Consider the following 14,546-nt stretch of genomic DNA (forward strand, 5'->3'; position numbering starts at 1 on the left):
TGTGGCTGGCATGGTTGCTCAGATTTGGAGAAGTTTAGGGATCTCAATACAGACCCATTGCTAAATGTCTCAAGAATTTCTTGCAACCATAGTTAATGATAAGCTGGTGCCATCTACCATCATTTGACACCTCTAGATATGGTGAGTGCTGAAGGCCTGCAGGGAGGGTTGCTGTAATCACATACCTGTGTGCCAGCTGCCACTATTGGAACAAAGTGGTCCTGAAATTAGTTATCAGTTACACTGTCACTGCTCATATTTACTCTCTGTGGTTGTTACCAGCCATAAAATGTGTTGACCTGACAGACTGGAAGAATGAGCACTTTGCATCTATGCAGGCGTATGTATTGCAAACACTGCCCGCTGCCTAGCAATAAAGTCAGCCGAATCTCTCAGTCTTTAGATAATGCGTATATTTTAAGGGACTATCAAGACAAATGGGAAATAAGCAACAGAATGACTTTGCCTTCTTCCCTCTATTATACTTGGTTTTAAAGGTAGGAGAAAACAAGTGCCAAGCAGGCACAGTTTCAGATGTGGTATTAAAGTGGCCACAGAAAATCCAAGAGCAGATCTGGCAGACCTCACACAGACAAGGTACCTCCCACCCCCATGACCCTGCACCACTGTTTTTAAATAATCCAGTTTTATACACTTCCACTCTTTCAGAATCACCCTGTGGGAAAAAGAAGGGAGTATGTTGATGGAGCATCTTTCCCACCCTTTGTCTTTCCTGTGAGAGGACTTTGGACATTTCAGAGACAGGCTGGTGGAAATTTGTTTGAAGTGCAAGAAAGCTTGGAGGAGAGATGGCTTGAGAGCAGCGCGTCGGGGACGATGGGAACAGCCTGAGGCTGGGAGATGTGAACTCCCACTCTTGCCTATTTGTGCCTTAGTAACCGTAACCAAATAGTTCCCAGTCAGTTTTTATTAGAAGGCTTTATGTGTTTAGGGATAAATGTTAAACTCTACAATTTGGTGTGAATGTCAGCTGTTGATGAAAAGCAGATCCCATCTGGGACAGAAAGGACATTGCATCCAGCCTGTGTTTGAGGTACATGAGTAGAGCTGTGTGGGAGAGATTCAACTAAGTTTATTGCTCAAGTTCTGCTCTGGCCACTTCTTTGTAACTTCAGCTGAAGTCATTTGAGCTACTTGGGCACGTGGCTCCATTCTGCCCTCAGAAATACCTCTCTCAGCACAGTGACATTAATTCCTGCCTTTCTATTCTCTCACGTTAAAAATAAATAGGGGAAAAAAAAAGTCCAGCTTTTATTAGCAGAGCATTCTGCTTGTGCTGGTGCCACTTGTCATCAGGGACTACACCCACACTTAGCTCCTGTGCAGGGGATGCCTGAAGGCAAATGGTCAACATGCTTGTCCTGGGGTCAAACTTGCAAGGTCTTGTGAGCACTTTTAGGACATCTGTCCTTAACTTCAGGGACTGTCACCCAAGTGTCCTGGGTCAGGAGATAGGTCTCTTCGCTCCTTTTGCATCCTCCACAGAGAGAAAGAGAGATGACAGTTCTGTCTATTTCATGGCTTTATGTATGCTGTTGCTTTGAATTGTTCTCTGGAGAAGCCCTTTCCTAAGGTACAGGGTATTTATTGTATTAGTAGTTCTGAATTGTTCATAACAAGCAAGTCCTGTTTTCCTCAGTGTCTGTAAGAATTCACACAGTGGACACAGGGGACATTCAGTGCTCTATCAAGTGTCATTAACTCAACTTTAACTCAACATTAACTTTAACTCAATGCTGCAGGCCTGAGAGCTGCTTTTTTTTTTTTTTTTTTTTTTTTTTCCTCTCCATGGAGCCATGTAAAGCAGGGAGGAGAGGATTACTGTCTTTCTTACTTTCCATTTTCACTCTGTTTTATTATTTGTGCTTGCTAACTCTTCCTTGCCCTTGAAGATTATTGGTCTTGATGCTCAAGGCCTGGTGCAATGACAGCTTGGAGCAAGCCTGTACAGCAAAGTGGACCATAGTGCAAAGATCACAGAGTTCTTGTGGCTCTGGGTGGCCCAGTGGAGATGGAATAACTCAATGCCCAGAGCTGAGTTGCTGAGCACCCCAGCCCTCAATTCAGCAAGGGCAGGAGGCTGCACATGCTGCTGGTAGCTTGAGGATCTGCTGTGCTGGCTACCATGTCACAGTGCAGATATGCCCTTCAACCCTCTCTGTACACACTCCTTTATCCATCCTTTCTTGGACAGAACTCCAGCAGTCCTTCCTTGCCCTTGCTCCAACATTGTCTTTGAAAAGAAAAATCCTAAAATCCTAAAATTTTCCTAAGAAAAGTCTTATGCTCTTGGCAGTCAGAGTGGATTATAAGTGGTGTGAGGATGGTGTAAGACTGTAGAAGATCAGATCTGTCAGATCTTCCAATTTTATTTGGGCAAAATCATATTCTGTAGGCAGTTACTGCTGGTTACTAGAGACTGATATAAGGGCACCCATTAGCTGACCAAAAAAGGGCTGGTTTAGTGTTTCATAAACTTTAACCCAGACATTAAAAAACAAAAAAAGTAACAAGGATCCACAGTTACGTGTAATCTTCAAGATGGTATGAGTGCTGAGCCAATTTTACAATTTTTCCTGCTAGATCCATCTTTTGAGTGACTGACTTTAAATACAGCTTTACCATTAGACTGAAACATTCATATGGAGACCAGGTTAACAATTACATGCAGAAGCAGAAACTGAAATGAGAGTCAGTTTATCTATCACCTTAAATATCGGACCCTCTAATGTCTTGGGGGAGTCACATATTATTCTGCTGAAAAAAAATAAAATAAAATCTCACCATGCTTTACAAGTATAACCATAACTCACCATATAACCATAACTCACCATAACTTACAAGTTAATTCTTCTCAGGTGCATAGTTAAATGTTCTGCACAAGCCACAAGATGTCAGTCTGGCTACATGAAATTCAGCCACAGTACTGCACACTGATTCATATGGTATGATTCTTAACTATAATATCTCTGGTAACATAATCTCTTCATTTACCTGAGCAATTTGTCCTGCATTTTTCCCATATGCACATTTATGTACATAACCATAAACCTCCTTTCTTTTTGCAATGACTCCTTCAGATAAGACAATATATTGAAGACAAAATATGATGTCAGGGAATGTAATTTACCTCTTTTTAAAATGGTTTTTAATATCAGTGTCCTTGATCTTTACTTTTTGGCTACTGTTTTGCTGTGCTAACAGTTGCAAGGACACATACTGGCAGCAGGGATTAGATGTACTATTACGTACCATTTCCTTGAAGCAGACAGTGCAATAAAAATATTATGTATTAGACAAGTCATGGGTCACTTTCTCTCCCATTTCCCTATTTAATCCCTATGCTAGCATTTAAATTTTCCAGAGACCTTTGGTCCAACAATTAAATGTATATTTTTTGTTGCCATTTATACCCAGAGACCTGCAAGTGTTCAGGCCAGGGTGCCTGACCCCAGCAGTTTTGGGGCTGGATCTCAGTTTTGCAAACCTTTTTGACAATTTTCTTGATGTGATGTTTCTTCTGTTCACATGCCTGTGTCAGATATGCCTCTAGGTCAACCCATGCCTCTTAATAGACTCCTGAAACTAGTATTAGGCACTGTGATTTGACCAGACACTAGAAGAAGCGTTTGGCTCTTAAGGTAAAGCTGACTCAGTAGCTATTCCCCAGCTGCATCAAGAAGGCTATAGCTGCAAGTGTCTGGAAGACAGGATCTGGCCCATACTCTGCAAGTGAGACAAGGCTGAATCTTTCAAGAAACGCTAATCATCTTGAACAAGTGTCTTCAAATTATGGATCTTTTCAGGCTAATTCTTTACTTCAGACCAAAGCCCACCAAGTCCTTATACTGTACTAGCAACACTGAAACAATTTACTTTGAATATTAGCTGTACAGCAGGGGTTAGTGCCAGAAGCAAGAGTCCCCAGGAGGGTGTGTGGGTGGTTTTTCAACACACTAAGCAGCAGGGCAGAGGCAGGAGCATGGTGCTACAGCAGCTCAAGAAAAGCATCTGTGCAGGACAGCAGGTCACAGCTCCTCTCCCTGCTGACTTCTGAACGCAGCAGCAGCCAAGAACTGCTGCTTTATAGGAAGGGGTGATACCACTGATTTGGAAAAGGTTGGTCTGGTCAGGCAGCTGTATACCACAGCAGCTTGGTGTTCCCAGCTCTGCTACTCATTTTTCAGGAGCAAGTGGGCACATACGCTGTGTTCACTATCTACAGACTGACTGTCACCTCTGAGCAACAGAGGGACAAGACATTCAGAAACAAGGTTAAGCCACTCACTCAGTTTCTTGCAGTTCTGACTTGAGCTACAGCAGGTCTTAGAGACATTAATATAAATGGTGCTGCTGAGCTTGAGCTGCTGCCTTCAAGGCAGAACCTGGTGTTCTGAAGTGCCTTATTTGCTCTTTGACAACCAATGAATATACTCGGTTTAGTTTATTACTATTATTCTCAGTTTAGTTTATTGCTATAAAACAGCCTATTCTTTCCAAAACCACATTTTCATGTCTATTTTCTCTTCTTAACCCTGGACCTTTTCTTTGGCTAGGAAAAGTCATTATGATTGTCCTAGATCACTCCTGGTCTAGCCATGATTCTGACCCTGCAAACCCTGTTAATTCTCTGCTTTACAATCCTCAGCCATGTTAGATTGACTCTAAATGAGCTGAAGAGATTGACCACATGAATTAGTTGCCACAGCTTACTATATTATTCCCAGTCTGAGGAGATGCAGCTCATGGCCAAGAGGTATTGCTTGCAACACACCTAGGTTAGACTCAATGACCATTCAGGCTGTGGTTTTATATCACAGAATGGGAGAAGTTTCAGGGAAGATCATGGTTTGTTGTGGTTGCTCATTACTGGTATGTGGTGGCTTGCTAAACTGACATACCTTTGTACACGCTGCATGTTCTGTACCCTGATGGGTAAATAACCAAATGAAGTTAGAGCTGATATGTTTCCATAACCCAGAGCAGAACACACTTAGAGATGGGCATCACCACTGAAAAAGTGTATTATAACATGTTTTTAGGGTCCAAAAAACTTTTGCATACAAGAAAATGTTTGCTTTTTTTTTTTTTTTTTTTTTTTTAGTAATAGATATTAAGGGATATATTCTATCAAAACTCAGTTTTAATGCTGTGACTATAACGGCACATAATTATAAAAAAAATCAGTATGCAAAAAAGACACATTCAGTATGTAGCAATTTTTAAACCACTCTCCTTTATCAGCATATTAAACATTTTCTAGCATATCAAATTGCTTTGGGTCTGACATGAATCTTCCATTAGCAAAGACAACAGAGAGGCGAGACAGAAAGCACAATAGACTGGAAAAAGCATGAACATAAGACTCAAAAGGAGTAATATTTTGATCTTTTTTCTTATCATATTATTTGTGGAAAAAATATCTGATGGCCACAGAACCCTACTAACATTTAAGGGGATCATGTCTTACTAAGATTCACATGTGCCTTCTGGTTTAGAAACCCCACTGTTACCAGGAGGCTGTAGATGGCAGTAAAGGACCGCGAATATCTCTTTAGAGGCTTGATTTAAAAAATCATCCTTAAAATTGCTCGGTTTTAATCCAGTTTGCCTTTTTTTTTAGGTGAGTTATTCACTCTTCATTATTTATGGTGAAACTTGGTGCAGTAATCAAGGTTTGCTGCTGTGTGCTCACTCTATTGACTGAATTGCAGATAACTTGCCCTCACATGACCATCCTCCTTCTAAGTTTATTCCAGCAAGCATAACAAGTGATAACAACTAAAGAGTGACATAGTTTAGTAGCAGATGTAAAGCAGAATTTATATATATATATATTTTAAATTAGCACTTTGTGATATCGCTGATCATACATTTGTGTTTCTTGTGATAGTCACCCAATTCAGTGGAGCTAATATACATTGCTTTAATAGAGCTTGTTGGGAGACTTTGAAAAGAACAGAGAACAGATATGTGCTCAGGTTCTGGCAAACCTTTAGGTTTCCTCCTAAAGCCTTCTGAGATGTGGCTTAGCTGTTCTGAACCTAAATCATACCTTACAAGAATGACTGAAAACAAGTCTAGGTCCTGATCTTGCAGACATGTGTTTTAGTAGTCTGACTTGAGACACTGCGTAGGATTAGTCCCATGCAGAAAGTATTTATGGAGCTGATGCCTATGATGAAATATAAAAACCAGAAGGCCCTACTTCCAAATAATAAAATAAGATGCATAACATTTTTGCTACATAGAAAAAATTAATTACAGAGTTATAGTCATTTTGGGATTTGAGCGAGCTGAATTTGAATTCCTCTTCTTTTACAGACTTCCCCCGTGACCTTTGAACAAGGCAGTTCACTTGATCTGTAGTAGAAAGCAAGGCTCTTCAAGGAGGGCTGTAGGAGCTGCAGAAGCCTTGGAGTACTTATTATTTGTTTCTAATGAGACAGGCCACAAGATATAAATTCACTTTTTGTGCAAGAATCTGTGTGTGGTTTCAGATGTTTTGCCACTGCAAGCAGGATGATACACCATAGCTACTGCCATGCTTGAAATGAAAGACTGAGAAACTACAAAGGAGAACCTACACCCTCTATAAATGTTTTTGTGTCTGTGTGCATGTGTGTCTTCCTCTGTCAGTGAGGTTACATCATTAATACCAGGTGCTCTCCATTTCCTGAGGTGCTTACTGCAAATGCTTAGGAAGACCAGAAACCTCGTGTGGCGAGCCAAGCACTGACTGTGCCTCCACCTACAAGAAACCACATATTTTTTGACTGTAAATGGTGCTTGGAGAAGACTTGCTTTCACTGGGCTGGAAGATTGTTGTGAAGTGGAAGCCAGTATTGTGTGGTTTGGATGAGGCTCTTCTAAGATTAGCAGCAGATCAGTAGGTTTCTCCTTCGCCTCTTTCTGCTACAAGCAGAAGGAGGGACATCAGCCTGGGATGTAGGAGAGCTGGGCTTACATCCAGTGCTCTTCTACATTCTCCTTTCTGGCCCTGCGGCAGGGAGCTGGAGTGAGGTTAAGCACTTTGGCTGGGGCATCCTAGGAGTAGGACAGAGGAGGAAGAGGATGCCCTTGCCCAGGCAGGTTTGCTGTGGGTGTTACAGTAGCATCTTTGCCCACAGACCTCAAAGATGTTTCTCAGTAGAGCTCTGGGCAGGTAGCTGGAGGCAGTTGTGCTGAGGGGCCCCTTTCAAGTGCCCCATGTCCCCTCCATCACCTCAGCTCTGCCAGGATAATCACACTTTCAGTTGATTTCCTTGATCATAAGACAGCAAGTCTGGGCTAGCCCATACCACTTTCCTTGAGCTGTGTGAGGGGGAAGTTACATGTGCAGTTATTTGGGTAGACCTGGGCAGGTGTTAGCTTTTGGCAAGGGGAAAAGGAGAGCAGCTGGGGACAGGAGTACTTTCACCTCACACAGATACAGCCAGGGTGGGAGATGTGGAAAAAGCCTCAGGCATGATTTTCACAAGCAGGAGGCACTTAACATCCATTTATTTTTGAGTTCCTGCAGGTCCAGATCTTAAATTCTTCCTCTTGATAAAGTGCAGATAGAGGAGCCTGCCTGTCTCACCAGGAGTGGTTGACAGCATTGATGTAAACTTTACTGAGGCAGTCAAACAACACATGCATGTGTCCTTGGATGTGTGACAGGTTGAAATGCACGTCTGTTTGGTTATTTTAGTCTAATTCAGAAGCCAAGTCAGAGTCAGAGTTACACTCAGCTCTGGGGTAGAGCTGGGAAGGCTGTGCTGTGGGTGGGTCATGGGTGTGCCTTTAAACTCACCCTGATCCATATGCTAGATAACAGAGAGAAGTGTAGTGTTTAGACATTAGGCATTGTTAGACAATAGTCAAGGTAAAAAACAAACAAACATTGACATTGACTACTACATCTGAAAAAATGCCTACTTGTGAGAAGATCCAAACTTAAGTCTGTGAGTGTGAAGTCCGCTGTTTACCCACAGAGCCGGTCCAGTCCAGGCAGCAGTTAAACAAGCTTCTCACGTTTCCCCATCAATGTGCCATCACTTTGTCCTTCAGGGACCACCGGTTAGCGATGCCTAATCAGTGCCTGGCAGGTGGCCACTAATTCATGACACACAGATTTCGACATAGCTACTAGATGGCATTGGATTACTGCTGCCGATACCTGGACTCAGACCAATGACTGGGTGGGTGAAAAAGATCATGTTTTCCTTCCCACTATTCAGGCTATTCAATCTCCACTTCTCCCAGGGTTGCTGTTTTGAATGTTGGAACAAAAAGCAAATGAGCACTGAATCTTTGCATAGTGTCAGCTTTCCATTGTGAGGAAAGGACAACTTCTTAATTATACCTGTACAGTAATGTGTTGTCTTCAGGTTTTTACAGGTTGGAAAGCACACATACAGCTATGCTTACAGACTTACTCAAGATAAACATTTTTTTTTTCTTTAAGAAACAGCTCAAGAAAATGTATTTGGCAAGGCATAGATGGTCTTTATATAAGAGAGAGTTTACAGTAAAAATATACACATAGGGTTAGGAAAATGAGCTTTTACATAAATTGTATATATAGTACATGAAAGAAATAGGTAAGATACAAGCAGATTGTCCAAGTGATAAAACACACCAGGAAAAATACTACAAATTTTGGACTGATTACAAGATGCAGATGCCTTTGATTGTCTTTAGCATTGCAAACTAATTAAAGATATGAACTGAAGCTGGAAAGAATCTATAAAAGGTATTCCATTCATTTGGTATAAAGTGGTCTTCTGTTGCCTCTGTCTGTATGGGTTTGAACCAAACATTTCCCCAGTTCCACTCATCTCTTGTAAAGTGTGGGGTATTCAAATGTATACTTTAGGCACCTCACCTAACCTCTAGTGATGCACATGAATATGTAACTTGTGTGTTGTTTAGCTGCTACCCTGCTCCCTTTTCCCAAAATGCTTTTTCTTCTTTGTGCCAGAAAGCTCTTCTCTTTCTATCAAAATTGTCACCAAAACTTTTTTTTTTTTTTTTTGTGTGTGTGTTTCTTTGCTGGCAGGTAGTGACTGGCCTTCTTTCTTCTCGGTACCTCATTCAGCTCATAATTTTGAAGAAATTAGACTGATTTAACAGATTTTAAAAAAGAGGAAGACTCTAATTGATCTGCTTAACCTGAAGCCACTAGTCCCACCACCTTAGGATAGCAGATATGAGCTAGATATGGAGTCCGGTAATTGACATGAGGAGTCAGGCAAAGTCTGACAGGAATTTGTGTTGGAACTGTTCTATTCAGTCATCACATGCAAACATCTTAAGTCAAATATCAAAAAGCTTTTAAATAAAGAACAGGTTGGGGAACTTGGTTTTTCCGCTACCAATGCTGTCATTACTCTATATGCTCAAGTAGAAATAGTGAAATGGTTTTCCAGTGGTGATAACTTCATTAAATTTATATTCTAAATAATTTTAGAATGGGAACAACTTGTTTAGTTTTTCTTCTGGAGTGCTTGGAAATATTTGTAATGATTAAAATATGATCAGAGACAATTCCAACAATTATAATGTTATTTTTCAACTCTAATAAGCTACCAGAGTCACTTCTCTGTCTCACGCAAATTAAGATACTTCTGTAGGGATGTCTGCATTTTTCCACAGAGAATTTATCATAGAATCACTGAATGGCTTGGATTGGAAGGGACCTTAAAGACCATCCTGTTCCAACCCCCCTGTTATGGGCAGGGGACACCTCCCACTACACCAGGCTGCCCAAAGCCCCATCCAGCCTGGCTTTGAACACTTTCATGGATGGGGCATCCATAATTTTTTTGGGCCACCTGTTCCAGTGTCCTGCCACTCTCTGAGTAAAGCATTTTCTACTAACATCTAATCTAAATCTCTCTTCTTTTAGTTTAAAACAATTCCCCCTTGTTCTATCATTATCTACCTGAGTAAAAGGTTGTTCTTCATCCTTTTCATAAGCCACCTTTAAGTATTGAAAAGTTGCAGTGAGGCCTTCCCAGAGTCTTTTCTCCAGGATGAACAACCCCAGCTCTCTCAGCCTGTCTTCATTGAAGAAGCAATCCAGCACTATGATCACCTTTGTAGTCCTCCTCTGGACCCTCTCTAACAGCTCCACATCCTTCTTGTGCTGGGAGCCCAAGACCTGGATGCAGTACTCCAGGTGGGGCCTCATATCACCTCCCTCCACCTGCATGCTTCTCCTCTCTTGACGCAGAGGTTGTCTATTTGCCTTCATTATCCTCTGTGATTTTGCAGCCCAGGACACAGTTGGCCTTCTGTGCTGCAAGCACACACTGCTGGCTCACGTTGAGTTTTTTTTCGGCCAGAACCCCCAAGTCCTTCTCCACAACGCTTCTCCCAATGAGTTCTTCTCCCATTCTGTACTCATGTCTGGGATTGCCCTGACCCAGGTGCAGCACCTTGTGCTTGGACTTGTTGAACCTCATTAGGTTCACATGGGCCTACTTCTCAAGCTTGACCAGGTATTTAATTACCCTAAGTCAGCACTGTTGAACTACTGTCTGTGAGTTCCAGCTGTAGAATAGCATTACACTCCCACAGTCATGCAACATTTCATAATCTTAATTTTCTCTTTAAATATTGGAGCTGTTCTGCTAATAGTATTAGAAGAGATCTCCTCAGACAATTAAAAAAAATATCCGAAACCACCCCCAACACTACAAAACAACAACTTCTGCAAGCACATAATTATGTTAAGCTGGAAAATGATCTGCCGCTCATACAGCTTAACCAACACAAATAACCATGTAACCACTACCATCCTCTTTGGCTCAATAAGTATTTACTTGTGCTTTCCTTTTGCCCTTATCCACTACATTGCTCTCTGTAGTCACGTGGGTGTACATAATGACTAGCAGCATGGACATCCACAGAGAGGCACAGGGTCCCTTTTGGCGTGTATCTTAAGGGCATGTAGTACATATGGGAGTGATAAATGTGTACTTAAAGGTGAAAAAGTGTACTTTTTTTTTTTTTTTATACTACTTGCTTTAGATTGGAATTTTTTAGCGATTGTGAGATAGTCTTTCTGAATCATAATATGAAATATTTTGTAACTTTTGTTAAGAGGGGGCAAGAACAACAACCAACTTTGCTTTGTAATGACACAAGAACAGTGGTTTATAATTACCGGGTGTTAACCAAGCTCTCTAAACCTACACATGATCCATTTTCCTAATAATTTTTTTTTTTTTAGTTAGCAGTATAAAATAGGTTCTCCAAGCACAAATTCCATCTGGAGCTGTAAATAAAGAACCTCCTTTGAGAACTTTATGAAGAGAAACCAAGTTGAAATGATTCAGAAAACTCATGGCCATCAAAAGCTAACACTGTGTGAAATTTTCCAGCTAGTGACCACTTGCCTATGACCCCTTCTAAATCCATTTTTGAATGCACCATCTGCTTTGGACTCCTTTCTGGTTACTACCACCATTCAAAATGAAGGAGGCTGCAGCCCATGGAGAGCTCCTGCAGGAGCAGGCCCTAGGCTGGAGCTGCAGCCCGTAGAGAGGAGCCCACGCAGGAGCAGGGAGTCTGGGGGGAGCTGCCACCCACCCATGGGGGACCCCTGCTGGAGCAGTTTGTTCCTGACAGATGGACCCCATGGTACAGAGCCACGTGGGAGCAGTTCTTGAAGAGCTGCTGCCTGTGGGCAGCTAACGAAGGCTCAATTTGGGAAGGACAGCATCCTGTGGGGGGGACCCGACATGGAGCAGGGTAAGAGAGTGACTGTGAAGGAGCAGCAGAGACAAAATGTCATGTTCCCAAAATTTTCTCTGACAAATAGTTTTTGGCTAATAATTTTCTTGTGTGGATTTCTCTGTGTGCTTTCCTGATCCTCTGAAAGTGCAGGTGCTGGTCCACTTGCTCAGGACTTCCACACTTGTGGTACATGTCTCTGCACAGTGAGCGGCACTCTGATGACTTTGTTGGGTGGTGCACTGGGTGAGCTGTGGAGATCTGGGTTTATTTTCTGTGTCCAGAGGGAAAGGCACAGGGCAACGTGCATAAGCAGAGCACGACACCAGGGCAGCCCTTGAAGTGGTCAATGTGTCTCCTCTGTTTGTTTGTCTTTCAAGGGGACTACCACCAGCTGCTAGTACAAAAAGCAGTGCTTCCATCTGAGCAGGGAATATCCATCACTTTTTTTTTTTTTTTTTTTTTTTTGTGGTGTCACTGCTGTTATTCTTATATTCTCACATTCTTGCATATTTGTGCTATTTTAAATTTTTGTGTAATTTTTTAAAAAACTTCACTTACCAGGCACTTGCAAAGCACCTTTAACAAAAGTCCCTCAAATGGTCTGACCTTTTGATTGCCTTTGTGATTAGCACCAATAATAGCCTGGGGTCAAGAAAACCATTTTTACTTTACTTCCTTAAAGACTTAACCAATAGGCATCAAGCCAAGATTTTTGCTTGCACTAAACTAAGGTAAATATTTCTGCTAAACTATATTCAATTATATATGCAATTGTGACCTGTGCTTTGACAGATGTAACGTAATTTTTAATTATACTTGCATAGTGTATAATATATGTTGCATATACTTGCATACTACAACAGACTTTTTTTTCTTTTTCTTAGGCTGTTCATTTGTCTCAATGACAATATATAGTTTTCATCATGGCTGTGTTTATCTGACAACTAGAATCACTCAGTTGGGGCAGCTCATAGGTATCAGTAATATAATAATAAGAGGTCAGTAACGAGCAGGACACAACTTACCTCCATATTGGAGAAGTCTACCTGTAATTTAAAGGACCTTTCATATTTGATGAAAAGGCTTGTTTTGTTTCAATACACCGTAAAGCTTTTTGTATCATCATTAGCAAAGACTGATTATTTTCACTAAAACCTTTTTTTTTTTTTTTTTTTTAAATCTTAGAAAATGCTCAGAAATGAGTCTTTGTCCAGAGATACACTAATTGTGACAAAGGATCTGCTGAAAAGTTTTTGGGGCCTGTTATGAAATTCCTTTTTATCCTATGAAGAAACAATAAGAGAAGTACTTTCACCTTTTTTTGCCTGGGAAATTGTCTCTTCCTTCCTTCCTTCCTTCCTTCCTTCCTTCCTTCCTTCCTTCCTTCCTTCCTTCCTTCCTTCCTTCCTTCCTTCCTTCCTTCCTTCCTTCCTTCCTTCCTTCCTTCCTTCCTTCCTTCCTTCCTTCCTTCCTTCCTTCCTTCCTTCCTTCCTTCCTTCCTTCCTTCCTTCCTTCCTTCCTTCCTTCCTTCCTTCCTTTTCTCTCTTTCTCTCTCTTTCTCTCTCTCTCTCTTTCCCTCTTTCTTTCTCTATTATTTTGGAAGGTCTCACTTTTCCCAGTTGTAGGCAATTTTTTCTAACTCTCAATTGAGAACTACTATGGTGAAAGAATTGAATGCTTTCCTTCTTGTTTTCTCCTGAAAATTCACAGAACAAAATGTAGCATGGAGTGACAATTACACTTTCTGTCAGGCTGGCTCCAGCAGCTGCCATTTCATGCTGCTCTTAAAGCCTAGGATACAGCTAAATGGGGGGAAATAAGGCATCTTGCAAGATTTGGGAGCTCTTAATGTTATTAAGGAAGTAGGAGAACTTCTACAGCACTGACAAAAAGCAGCTAGCAGCTTGTAGCCTGATTTGTAGGGCTAGTCAGCACAGGTACTATTCATCTCTAAAACAGTTACTCTTCCTATGAACTTATCATCATAAGCTTCTTGTGCCAGTAGCTTCCTGGCAGGACCAAATTAAAGGGCAAAAAATGCATGAGTGAGAATTTTACATGATGTGCATCTGGAAATCTGTCTTCTCAATGGCTTCATGGCCTCTGTGGTTGTATGTTAGCCATGGAAGGGATAGCAGGTTTTTGGAGGAAGGATATATTTCAAAGCTGCTTGCTCTCCCTTTTGAAAGGGGCACATGGCAGCAGAAGGGAGCAAGGACAGGTGGAGCTAGAAATAGACCAAGAGGATAGAAAAGAGAAATCTCTTAATGTTTATGTTCTCATTCTGGTAGGAGGGCACATCTCTGTAAAGCTGACCCCTGAGTAGTCCTGGAAAAGACAATTCTTTTCTGCCCCCTTGCTCCCACATCTATGGCTGCTTGCATTATCACTCTGCTTCTTAAACCTTTCTCTGGGTGCACCGTATGATTTCTAGAGAATGACAATGGCTGTAGGCTAAGCCCTACAGGATCATCTAATTTCAAGTCACTTCTGTGGATGAAGGTGCAGGCACTGACTGCCAGAGTAAGCAATAAGCCACCAGATCCTGTAACCTTTAACCTGTGCCTTTAACAATGTTATAAGACATAACAGATCTATCTGTTTTAGGAGCATAGTGTTACTTACAACTGTGGTCTTCAAGAAAAAAGTTGCTCCAGATTTAATTTGATAAAGTAAAAAGAGATCCTGATAAATCTTTAAGATTTTAGGGTTAAGGAATTAGATGACATCTGATCTTTAAATGTATTGCAGCAAAAATTCTTAACAAAAGCAATTCTTGTTAGCCAAGCACAGCAGAA

This window comes from Anas acuta, chromosome 1 (assembly GCF_963932015.1).
Source record: "Anas acuta chromosome 1, bAnaAcu1.1, whole genome shotgun sequence".
Taxonomy (NCBI): Eukaryota; Metazoa; Chordata; class Aves; order Anseriformes; family Anatidae; genus Anas; species Anas acuta.